This window comes from Camelus dromedarius, chromosome 18 (genome assembly GCF_036321535.1).
Source record: "Camelus dromedarius isolate mCamDro1 chromosome 18, mCamDro1.pat, whole genome shotgun sequence".
Classification (NCBI taxonomy): Eukaryota; Metazoa; Chordata; class Mammalia; order Artiodactyla; family Camelidae; genus Camelus; species Camelus dromedarius.
In genome coordinates, this window is record NC_087453.1 from 29,080,029 (window position 1) to 29,092,560 (window position 12,532).

The 12,532-nt window shown below is 40.8% G+C and overlaps 1 long non-coding RNA gene across 1 annotated transcript in view; it reads right to left on the reverse strand.

Annotated features, from left to right (window-relative positions):
* Positions 1–7,595: 7,595 nt before the first annotated feature.
* Positions 7,596–12,532, reverse strand: part of LOC116147488 (uncharacterized) — a 124,152-nt gene continuing 119,215 nt past the window's right edge. The window contains exons 3-4 of the long non-coding RNA XR_010376669.1: positions 11,838–11,883; positions 7,596–7,763 (exon numbers count right to left, since the gene is read on the reverse strand). This is a non-coding gene — a long non-coding RNA (uncharacterized LOC116147488). The remainder of the gene's footprint in view (positions 7,764–11,837; positions 11,884–12,532) is intronic.

Here is a 12,532-nt window from a genome sequence, read left to right on the forward strand (position 1 = left end):
TAGTGAAATCAACACAGAAAGAATGAAATGACCATTAGTTTCATTAATCAGTAAAGGATTACTGATAAACATTTATCAGTGATTCATCCCAAGCTAAAGCAGCACATCGAAAGAGTCAGCGAGGAGGAGGACTGATCAGTAACAGAATCATCACTAAATGACAGTAGCCAGACTGTGTCTCTCCAGATTTTCTGCCAGGTAGGGAATCTAGACCTCCGGTCTCTGTTCCATGTGCATTTTTGTTATAGAGCTAGACCCTTCAAGGCTGGTACGAACAGAATTCTGACTCAACCAGGAATGCTTGTACTGCACACAATTTGGTTTTATTCACTTTTCAGCATCTATTTCTTGGGCACTGATGAACTCCCTAGGGCTGTTCCTTGCTCTTCCCCTGTGGTGCCTCACCCTGTGATCCTCCCTCAGATTGTCTTTCCTGGGCTTCTGCATCATTTGACTTCCAGCTGGAGTGAGATAATGGCAGACACTGGCAAGAGATGGGAGAGGAAAGGGAGGAGAGGAGAAGCCAGACTTGTTCTCCTTTTCCCCGTTTGCCTCGGGCAGCGTTCCAGGCAAGAGCTCTGTCTGTCTCCCCCATGGCTCCAGCTCCCGCCTGACCATCCTGCTGTTGTAATAGAGGAGAACAAATCTGACTCTGTATTGGATTTGTTCCTTTAGTTTTGACCACTGTGCCCTGTTTTCTAGGCTTAGTCTTGCCAGCTCTGCACCTTTTGTGAAACAATGTTGCCTTTAGCCTGAAATATACAGGAGAGACTATTCTTGGGGCTCTGACCTTTAAGGGTGTTAGCACTTCTGCACTTATGTGGAGATGGCAAGTTGCAAAATAGAGAATAACCTTTGTGTTGTTGGAACTTTACAGGGACACCATGACCTGGCCCACGTGGACAGCTGCAAGAACAAAGAATGCCTGCAGCAGGAACTTTGCAACAACCAACAACACCCCCTCCCTTTTTATTTTTGTATAAAAGGAACCTGTATTCTCACTAGAGCAGGATGGTTCTCCAAGATATTAGTCTACCGTCCTCTCTGTGTGCTGGCTTTCTGAAAAAATTCGCTATTCCTTGCCCCAACACCTCGTCTCCCGATTTATTGGCCTGTTGTGCAGCGAGCAGAACGAGTTTGGTCTCCACAACACTGTGGTTCCAGCTTCCACTATGTGACCCTGGCTCTGGTAGCAACACCTCCTCCCTCTGTCACTCTAGCCTAACAGTGGTACCAGCTTCCTTCTGTTGTTAATGTCTGCGGCCGCCTCACTCTGCCCTGGGTGACTCCTCAGCCTCTTCTACCCCCTGTGCCACCAAATCCTTGCATTAACTTCCCTCAGTAAGAACTCAAGAGTGGTTTCTGCTTCTTTGGTTGGATCCTGATACAGCATGTTAGGCATATGGCATGTCAGGAGAAGGTGAAATTCTAAATCAGGCATGGCCCCTGCCCTTGGGGAGCTTGTAGTTTGGTAGGACAGACATATTTTAATAGAATGATCACAAAATACATATGAGACAACTCCATAAGGTTGGATAATTGAAGATTATCACAAGATGGACGAGATTCTACAGACTATACTTAAGCAAGGTTCTAATACAGGTAAAGGATACAATATGGCAGGACAGAGAGCATAGGCTATCCTGTTGGGGTCTGAGACTTCTAAGCAGAATTCCCCAGGTCCTTTCTTGCTGACTCAGAGTAGGCCACACTTCATCTTCAGATTATACACCAACAAGATGACTGGGAGCCCAGGCACACAGTTTTTGAGGAGTCTTTTTATGCCGCAGGCTGTCCAATCAGGTACAAAGTTAACAATCTATTCCTCCCTATAATCCAGGTTTCATCCAGGGGAAAGTTGAACTTTAAACAGCACATGATAAAGTTATAGCTAGTATACTTCACCCTTACCTTGACCAGACCTCTAGGCATCCAGGAGATAAGCACAGTGTACCCAGTATAGCTGCAAGTTTAACCCTGTCTGTACACAACATAAAAACTTACAGAATGTGCTCCTGAATCAGGGAAGTCACACTGATGACTTAGCATTTTAGCAGAGATCTGAAGGATGAAGATGAAATCAAGGTGGCCCTGAGCGAAGGGGAGAGTCTGGTGGAAAGAAGAGCATTTTACAGAGCAGACCCATTCAGAGAAATGGAAGGGGAAAATAAAAAGCAGTGTGGCTAGCACTTACATAGAAATTCTGGCGGGGAAAAAGTCAAAGCCAGGTCCATTGAGAGCTCAAGCAGGGTTTTTATTGGACCAAATGGAGAAGAGATTCACTTTTCACTTAGGATTCCAGCAGGATGCAAGCCTGGAGCTGCTGGAGGGCAGTTTTGCTACCTTGTGGGGACACTTGGGCTGAGGCTGGAGCTCACACAAATGGAAGCAGGGCTGAGAGACAAAGAACCAGCAGAGCAGAGACAGAAAAGTTCTCACATCTCAGATCCAAGTTCACTCAGTCCGCCTCCTGAAATTCTAAGCTTTACGGAGCCATTACATTCTCTTCGTATTAAATTGGTTTGAGTCATGATACAAAAAGGAGACCCCTCCAAAGTATACTAAGAAGTACCAGGAACGGTGATGTGACCAAGATCGAGGAAATTCCTAGCATGATGGAGAAGCCGGCAGAATCCAATGGAATCAACCACCTTGCCAAATTCATGTGATTGTCTTACAAATCCTTCCAAGGATTTTCCTGCTGCATTGAAAACAGAACATCATCTAAACTTAAATTATTTTTAAATTGTCACCATACAGACTAAAAAATTATGCACGTGCTCTTTTCAGACCTCATCACTTGCAGAGAGATGTTTGCTTTGATGCTAATGCATCCCTTTTGGACTCCTGAGTTCCTGTGTTGCGGAAAAATGTGTCACAGCTTGGTGCTATAGCTCAGTGTTACACCTCAGTTGTGACAGCAACCTGGATCTAGGCGAGAGACCAAGCAGCACTCAGGGAGTTGGAGAACTCAGGTTTATTATGCCAGCAGGCGCAGACGAGTTAACACTCCAAGCTCTGGGCCCCATCTGTAGGTTTACACAGGCCTTTTATAGGCTGCCAGTTTTACACTTTGCAACATCATATGCAAATAAAGTATAACAGAAGTTGACCAACCAGGAACAAGCTTTGTAGAAATAACCCAATCAGGAGTGAGAGAAATAACCAATCAGAAATGAGCTCAGGGAACCAATAGAATTTTAGGTGTAAGTTAGCCACTTTAGAGGCAGAAAGTGAGATAGAGCTTCCCGGCCAGGGAAACGGATGGTGCTGGGAGGAGAGCAGCAGCCCTGCCTAGGGGTCCTGCCAGTGTTTTTATGGGGCTTCCCGGCTCACCTGCATCTGTTCTTTAGTGTGTTTCTTTGTTTCTTTCTACTGGACTACATTAGCTTTCCATTTTGCCACTCAAAACATATTTATTTGTATGAAGCTTCTAATCAGTGCCCACAGGTAGAGGGGCTCCCTTATCCCACTCCTCCCTTATTTGAGTCTCAGCCCCACTCCAGGCCCCCGGATGCATAAAAACTGTAGTCCCTTTACTTCTTCAGAATGATTGGCAAATAAGCAAGGAATCTCGAAAACTCTTTGCAAACAACCTTGTAAGAGATTTTTTTGTGTTTTTTGTTTCTTTAAGAGGGCGAGATAGAATGTAGATCTGACAGAAGAAAAACACTGTATTCCTGGACCTCACATCAGCAAAGAAATGTGTTCCTCAGCATTAAAATTACCTTTGCATTGCTAATTTCCAAATGTGCCCTGTGTTTCGTGATGAAAATGAGAGGGTGTAGCCTTATATTTCTCTCTCCAGGTCTCTGTCCTGGACCCACAGAATTGCAATAGCAGGATCCGGTTGAGAACAAAATTCTTTCAATTGCTTAGTGAGGCCTTTGGATTTTCTTCATTTGATGTATGTGAGTCAGGCAGAACGCGCGCACGCGCACACACACACACACACACACACACAAACAAAAACAGACGATATCATCTAAGCCGTTTGGTAAGAAATGTCTGACAAAAATATGAAATATATTTATTGATTCAAATGCAGTCATGGATTTGGTGATTTTCTCCTTATAGAAATCATCTTGAATAGAATAAAATATTCTTAAATCTTTTATACCTCATTCTCAAAATCAATAGTCCAAAAAGGTTAGTCCTTGTCAAGCTTTTGGGGGAAAAAATGATCAGAATCTAGAGGAGAAATATTTTCATTTTTATCTAAACTTTTCTTATTGTTTCTGGTTTTCCCACCTCTATTTTCTCACCTCCAGCATTGGGATTGTTGGCAAAGCTCAAAAGAAGAGAAATTGAAATTTGGGGTGCTCAACTGAAATCCTAGTTAAGACTACAAGTCATTCATTCATTCATTCATTCATTCATTCATTCATTCATTCATTCATCCATTTTATTCAATAAATATTGAGGGTCTGCTACTTTTCCAACAGCATCCTAGGCACTCGCTGGAGACTGCTGAACAAAGCAGAGTATCTGTTCCCTTGGTTCTTGCCAGCATAGTGGGGAGACGGGAATAAAACAAACAAAAAAAATCATTATAAATTGTGATGAATGATATCATAGAAAAGTATTGAGAGAAGTTTTAGGTTGGGAGGTAGGGAGGGCCTCTTTGAGGAAGTATCTAATCTGAGACCTAAAGGATGAGTGGAAACTTCCGGGTTGGTGGGATGGAGTGGAGGGAAGCAATTTATACACAAAGAAGCAGTCCCTGCAAAATCTCTGAAGTGGGAAAGAGCCTGGTTCTTGAGAAGCTGGAGGGAGACCAGAGTGGCTTGAACAAAGATGGCAGCCAGGGTGAGCGAAGGTGAGGCTGAAAGGAAGGCTGGGGTCAGCTTTCAAGGACCTTACAGGGATGGATAAGGACTGTGAGTTTCTTTCTAAGTGCAATACAATGGCACTGAAAGGATTTAAGCTGACAAATGCCGTGATTCAATTCTCTTTGTTGAAAGATCATTCTGACTACTTTATGGGAAAGGCTGAGATGAGGACCAAGTTAGAAGCAAAGTTATCATTTAGGATGTTGTAGTATCCAGGTGAGAAATGATTTTGGCATATTTAGAGTGTTGGCTCTTCTGTCCGCCAGTCTCCAAATTTTTGTCTCCTCCTGGTTTTTATATCCTGGTGTCATTCCCTCCAACATTAAATAGGACTGATCTGTGTAATAAGTAAGGTCATACAAAAAACGATGCTGTGTGACTTCCAAAGGCAAGCCAAAGAGACAAAGCAGCCTCCTGTTTCCTCTCTCAGGAATCACCCACTTTGGGGTAGTCAGTGGCCATGTTGTGAGGACACTCAAGCAGCCATCTGGAGAATTCCTTGAAGGAAGGAACTGAAGCCTCTTACTATCAAGCAGCACAAACTCCCCAAATATGTGAGAGAGCCATGTGCAAGCAGCTAGTTAAACTTTCAGATGACTATAGCCCTGGCCCATATTTCATGCAACCTCATTTGAGACTCCTGCTTAGAATCATGCAGCAAAGCCACTCCCATATTCTTGACCCATAAAATCTGTATGAGATATACAATGTTCACTGTTGTTTTTAGGCACTAAGTTTTAGGACCATGTATGATGTAACAAGAAATGACTAATTTAGTTGTGGAGACATAGAGAAGAGGGTAGATTTGAAGTACGTTTGGAAGCAGATTAGATGAGATGTGACAAAGGTCTGGATTTGTGGGTGAGGTCTGAGGAGGGCAGTACTGAGAACACTTCCCAGATTTCTGGCTTGTGCCACCAGAGAGACTGCATTATACAGTGAGAGTCAGGAATGCGTTAGAAGGGAACACATCTGAGGTCAAAAGTCCAGTTTTGTAAATATTTAAAGATACCTGTAAAATATCCAAGAGGATAAACAAGCTGAAAAAAATAAATCTGGGCTAGTAATATAAATTTGGGAGCTTTTGGCTTGATGATGATATTTCGAATCATAGGAGTAAATTATATCAACTAGACCAAGATGATGATTCTGCCTCAGGGGCTGAAGTCTGAAGATTTTCACAGTGTAGAAGAAAGGCTGACACATGAGAATGAGAAAAACAAAATGGTTAGAGGATGTGGAAGAAAAGAGGTAAACAGGGAAGTGTGGAGTCATGGAAGCCAAGATAACAGTTTCCCAAGAAGGAGGAAGAGGCTGGTGTTGAAAGTTGCTGAGAAGCTTAGTACAATATTGACTGAAAAGGAACTAGTACAGGCATTCTTGATCTTGGATGCATTTTGGGATCAACTAGAGAATGTTTAAAGAAAAACAGATGTTTGTTTTTTTGGATTTTGGGGTGTACACCCATAAAGATTCTGATTTAATTGGGCATGTGTATGGACTGGATGTCTGGATTTTTGAAAGCTTTCCAGGGCATTCCTGCACATGTACAAGATTGAGAACCAAGGATGGAAAGAACTTGGAAATGTGGCAGTGCTTGTGAACCTTGGCCAAATTGTGGACCAGACACCAAATTTGGTAGGTTGAGGCATCAAATTATTATAATTTATCTTTTTTGGTTCTTTTTGTTAGAGCAATGTTACAGTTTTCTCATGTTCCTAATTGAATAAATTGAACTTCTTAGTAATAACCTATTTCCTAGGTCTATGGTTCTCAACCTAGGCTACTGTTAGAACCATCTGAAGAGCTTTATAAAATGCTCATGGCCTAAACCTACCCCAGGTCAATTAAATCAGATCCTAAGGGTGGGAAATGGGCAAGGCAACTTTGTTTTTGAGAGCACCCCAGTGTATTAATGGGTGGAGATAATTTCTGGGTGTTATGTAGAAGCAATGTAAATTTGCTGCCGGCTTGGTGCTGGAATATCTGGGAAAGTAGACATTCTTTAGTACCTAATAGCAAGTGCTGTAGGTCATGAGATGTCAAATGCTAGAAGGGAAGTAATAGGAAGAGCTTCCACTGGCTGAACCCTCAATGGAAGTGCAAACTTTATAGATTCTTCAAGACTTTACTGATAATATATTCCCTTCCAACCCCTACCCATAAGAAGTGAAATACTGTTGGAGGAGAGGGGCTGGAATGGAGAAGTCTAACATTTGCCTCCTAGGAAAAAATATTTTCTTTGATCAACACATTGCACAAGTCCAGGAGGCACCGTCAACATAGAATACTATGTGAACATTGCCCCCTGCAGTTGTGCATACACCAGCCCTGTCTCTAATTCAGCTTAATGAAGAATGCACATCATTGAGGCAGGCTGGATAGAAAGTACTGCCTCATCCTGAGGTTATTTGGCTTCACATTGCTGACATCTTCCAAGTGATTGCAAGTCGCATTGCTCTTTATCTTCAATAAATCACCCCGAGAACTCCAAGGGCCATAACAATTTCATAAGGAACTCAGCCCTGGTAACAGAAAGACAGTATTTTTTATCTCTAGCTTTTGAGGGAGGCAGCTGGAAGGATACACAGAAGATTTCAGATTCACAAAAGTGAAACAAAGAGATACCTGCTAATCCCTGTTTACTCTCTTAATTTTCCTGTATCTTTCTAGGTGACACGGAATTGGTAGGCTCAGAATTTGCTGTAAGAATATTGTTAAGCTCAGAATTTGCTATAGGAATATTGTTAAATTCATGCTTGTTTCTTTATTTTATTTATTGAAGCATAGTCAATTACAATGTGTCAGACTCTGGTGTACAGCACAATGTCCCAGTCTTGCATATCATGCTTGTTTCTCTAATAACAACTCAACTTCTTTCATTTACTTGTTATGTGACCTGGCAAGTTGTCTGTCCTCAGATTCTGTTTCCTGTGTACAAAATAGAGACACACATTTACTATAGAAGTGATTACAACTAGCCACCAAATATTTCCTGTTCTTCCCACTTCCGGATACACCGTGGGGTTGCTCTCCCTGCCCCACCCCTTGTGGTTGGGCGGTGCTGGGTGATTAGTTCTGAACAATGAGTTGTGAGCAGATGTTTACCATTTTCCTTCTGAAACTTTGAACTGCAAGTTTGAGACTCCCCAAGCTTTCCTTCTCTCTGCTGCTGGTACTCTGTCAGCTGATGAGAGATGAAACAGGGTTCAGAGCTGCCTGTCAGTGGACACGGTGGGTTATAAACAACTGAGATTACAGGCTGTTGACTACCTTGACTTACTTTGCAGGTTTGTGGTAAAGACTCAGTAGGATAATATACACTAGGTAGTCAGTTACTTTATTTACTCTCTGTCATACTCTAAAGTGATAAACATGTGTATGTTTCTATCTTTCAGGTAGGCATTATTGGACTTCTCTGTCCAAATATTTGCATCTGTGTAGCTTTCTGGATTTAATTTTCAGACCACCTTTAGGACCACCTCTAGGACAAACTCCTCTACCATTTACTTACACATGAAAATTATTTATGAGCAAGTTCAGAAATCATATTTTCAGCTCATGATAATTGACAATATACAGGGACCTCTAAGAACTTAACATGACTTTGCTCACAAAAGTAAAATCCTGATGGCTAAAAAACATACCCAATCTTCTTTTCAATAAATAACCATGCGTAACTGATTTACTCAGCTCTTACCAAATGCAAGTCGGGGAAATTGGAACTGCTTGATAAATATTGAAGTAGTGTGTCATTTTGACTCATGATACATGCAAAGTATGTGGATTTAAAGAAGAAAATCAAAAGATATAATATTCTAAAATAATATTGGTTCCTCTTTTCTCTCATTGCCATTTTTTCAAACATTTATGTCCTCCCTATAAATGTGCACCTATATAAATTATGGCTAGATCTATTTTTACTGCTTCATAGTAAATCTTTTGCTGAATATGTGGGATTTTAATCTCCAGTGTATTGTGTACCAAAGGATAACAGATTTGGCAACAGAAATGGATAGTTATATTCCATTAAAAACCACCTCTATAATTCATAACTGGACTTAGGTTCTGCTCCCAACCCAGTGATACACTTAACTTCCAAAAGGTCCAAAACAAATTTGTCAGTTATGATTTCCAGGGTCAGATTTTCTTCTATTTTAAGCAATTGCAATATTTGTGTTATTTTCCATGGGTTCTCTAAATAGTAGTTCAATGTCTTGACAATAAGTATGATTTGATTAAATTCAGTGATCTCTTGATAAGGGATGGTTTGATTATTTGACTGCTCAAATTATCAATCATCATGTCATTTCTTTACATTTTATAAATAAATTTTTTTCTTATAAAAGGAATGCATAGTCATCTAGGAAAAAAAAAACTTGCAAATAAGGAGGAAAAGAAAAGAAAATCATCTCTTATTCCATCCCTAGAGAAAACCAGTTGACCTCTTGAGAGCTTTATTCCAGTTCTTTTGCTCTGTATACATTTGCCATAAAGGTACAATGCAAATACAAAATGATATACACTGTTTTTTAACTTTCATTCCTGATTATAAGTGTAACTTATATGGCTCCCTATAGAGAACTCTGAAAATATAAAAATTATAACAAAAACATAACCCAGGGAAAACCTACTAGAGATCACCATTATTCGTATTTTTGTGCTTCCACTAAAAGCAAACATCACTCAGCTACTTCAGAGTTCACCCAAATGGTATATTCTATAGAATGGTCCTCAGCAGCATTATGTTTTCGTCCTCAGCACGATCATGTTTTCCAGAATGCTGGATTATTATTCACTTCTGAGCTGGAGCATGTGCGTTCATCACACATTTGCAATAGGGGGTAACTACAACATATTACATCCCGATGTTACAGACATAAAAAACCCAGCCTGTTGTCGCTAAAAGCCCCAGGTTTGGGGAGGGTATAGAACAGAAAACAGTGACAATGCAGAGTGATCGGTGCTCACATTTGAGAGAAGCTTAATCTGCACTAGAACTGGTTGGATGGAACACAAACCTATTTCTGCTGAGGGAGAAAGTGTCAGGAAAATAAGCTTCCTAGAGGCTACGCCATAGGGCTTCACTCTAAGGGTGGGGTGCAGCCAAAGATGGGGAGGAGGAAAGTCAGGAGGGAGCATCTGCTGTCCAGGGTGAGAGATAACCCCACTTGGCTGGAAGATAGAAAGACCAAGACAAGAGATGAAGTGGAAGAAGTTGGCACAGGGTTTGGATTCCATGATAAGGAGTATAAGTTTTATGCAGAAGGTAACAAGGCAATTAAGCAACAGAGGGACATGATCAGTGTGCATTTAAGCAAGAGCACTCTGGCTGCAGGAGAGGAAGGATGGGTGTTACAGCAAGGCTGAGGCTCAGGGGCACAATAAGCTACAGCAGACTCCCAGACTGGACATGGAGAGGACCTGAGTGAAGGCAGCAGTAACAATCAATATGAGGGATGTCAAGGAGGCTTAGACTATCCCTTACCCCTCCGCATGGCACCTTAGATGTGGATCAGGCCAGCCAAACTGTTAATAAGACAATATCTCAAGACTTTCCTTGAAAATATCCTTTGATATGAGGTTAAGACAAATAGGAATATGTTTGGATTCTGCTCCAAAGGGATTGCCATATAAGACCTGGGTATGATTCTGACACTATAACTGATGTCAGGAGATGGGGACCTGGGCTTTATCTCTCATGACAAGCAAATGGCTTAGGCTGATCACCTCAAAGACCCTTTCAGGGCAACATGACCACTGCAGAAGAACTAGCAAAATACTTTGGGCCATGGTGATTTATCTGAGCTACAAGTGGAAAGGAAAGTAAATCTATCCTGAACAATATGCTTACTAAACCAGAGTCATTCATAACATTAACAAGACGGTTACCAAAATGGGTACACACTTGCTGGATAAACAAATACGCTGGACAGGGGATGAGGACTTCCCAGTGCTAGAGGACGTTGAAGTTCAATGTCAACTGTTTTCTTTGTCTACTTGGGTTGCTAACGTGGTTTATTTGCAGAGTTCTCTTAATCAAGATGTCTGACACTGAAAGCTACTCACACTTTTTAGCACAGCACTTACAACTGTCTATAATGTGGCTGCTGAATACTCTTTTTCTTTAATGATTAGAACTTTCTGAAACCAGTTTGAATTGCCTCATGAGGGGATAATGAGTTTGATGTCTCAGGAAGTATTAAAAAAGAAAGGCTGAAAAAACCACCAGAGGCAAGATTCATATACGGATTAAAATACTGGTTTACAGCTTTAAGGGGTTTATTTTTCTGTTGTAGTTATGGAGAGATATGCTTATATATTACTTTTTCTTTCCTGCTACCCAGCACTACCTCAACAAATTCAACGAAGTTGATAAGAGACTTCAGATATAAGGTCAGAAAACCAGATACTAAAATTCCTTTAACACACATATTTTAATTTTGCATATGGATGACTGAGTTGAATCTTCTTATAAAGCAATGATTTAAAATTTTAATTCATTCAGCCTTAATTGAGAGCTAACTTTGTGTGGCCAGATATTAAAAAAAAAAAAATAGACAGGTCACACCTAAGGGGCTATTGAAAATGGTATCAGATTACAAACTGAGTACAGGTGTCTACTCCCATCTGTAAAGCCTTTGCCAAGAAAAAGTTGATGAAAATAATCCATATTAGTACAGAAAAACACAAGGGTTTCCAACAGAGAAACAAAAATTGTGAAAAAGCCCTGGGAGACAGAATACAATCACGGGCAAAGAAGGTGACAACTCCAAATACACATGGGAGAAAATGATGCTTTTGAAAGTCAGAAATATCAGAGAAACCCAAGAGAGGTCAGTGCCATTGATGGGGGAATATGATGGAAGGGAACACTGCCACTGTATAATGACAAGTGATGCTGTTCCCATTTAAAAAATTTCAGGATGTCTTTTAAGAGATGAGGCTCTGAGATGGCTTCCTAATTCTTCTAAAGTTTTTAGTATTGTTTCTAGCACTACTTACCGAACTTCTCAAGATGAAGCCACATGTCCCTTGGGAGTATATCACCCTGAAAAAAAAAAGAAATGTGTGACTTGGGAATTTTTGACATAGCAAGAAAAAAATTACAAACTTGTTTAAGACCTTTTCAATGCCACACAGTTACTTACAGAACATTAAGATTCTAAAACAAACTTCAGGACTAATGTTCAAGAGAAGCAAGGCAAAGTGGGGAAGTTTGTAACCATAAAAATTTGAGCAAGTCCAGTCCCAGGTATCTGAGTTGTCATCCTCACCATCTTTAGAGGGGACTGAAGTTTTCTGTGTCTCGAATGACATGTCCTTTTTTCCTAAGGACCCAAATTAGAAAAACCTAGAGTGGGAGATGGGAACTCTAGCGAAAATGGGATTGGGAAATCTGACTAGTGGGTGGGCATAGAGAAACTGACCAGAGGAGAGAAACATGATGATGAAATGGTATCAAATGGAAAATTTGAAAGTTTATCCTGCAGGATGGCTAAAAGCAATTTTATTCTAAATAGAATGTGATTGCTATGAATCACTCTTTGAGCAATCCAGGATTTAAATTTCCTTGTTCTAGGCTCAGAATTTAAATGGGAAAATGAATGCAGAAGACTTCAGGACCACTCTCCCTTCTTTATAAGGCTGGTGTTCTCCACCCACCAGGTTTCAGCTTTAAGACTGCATCCTTATATCAG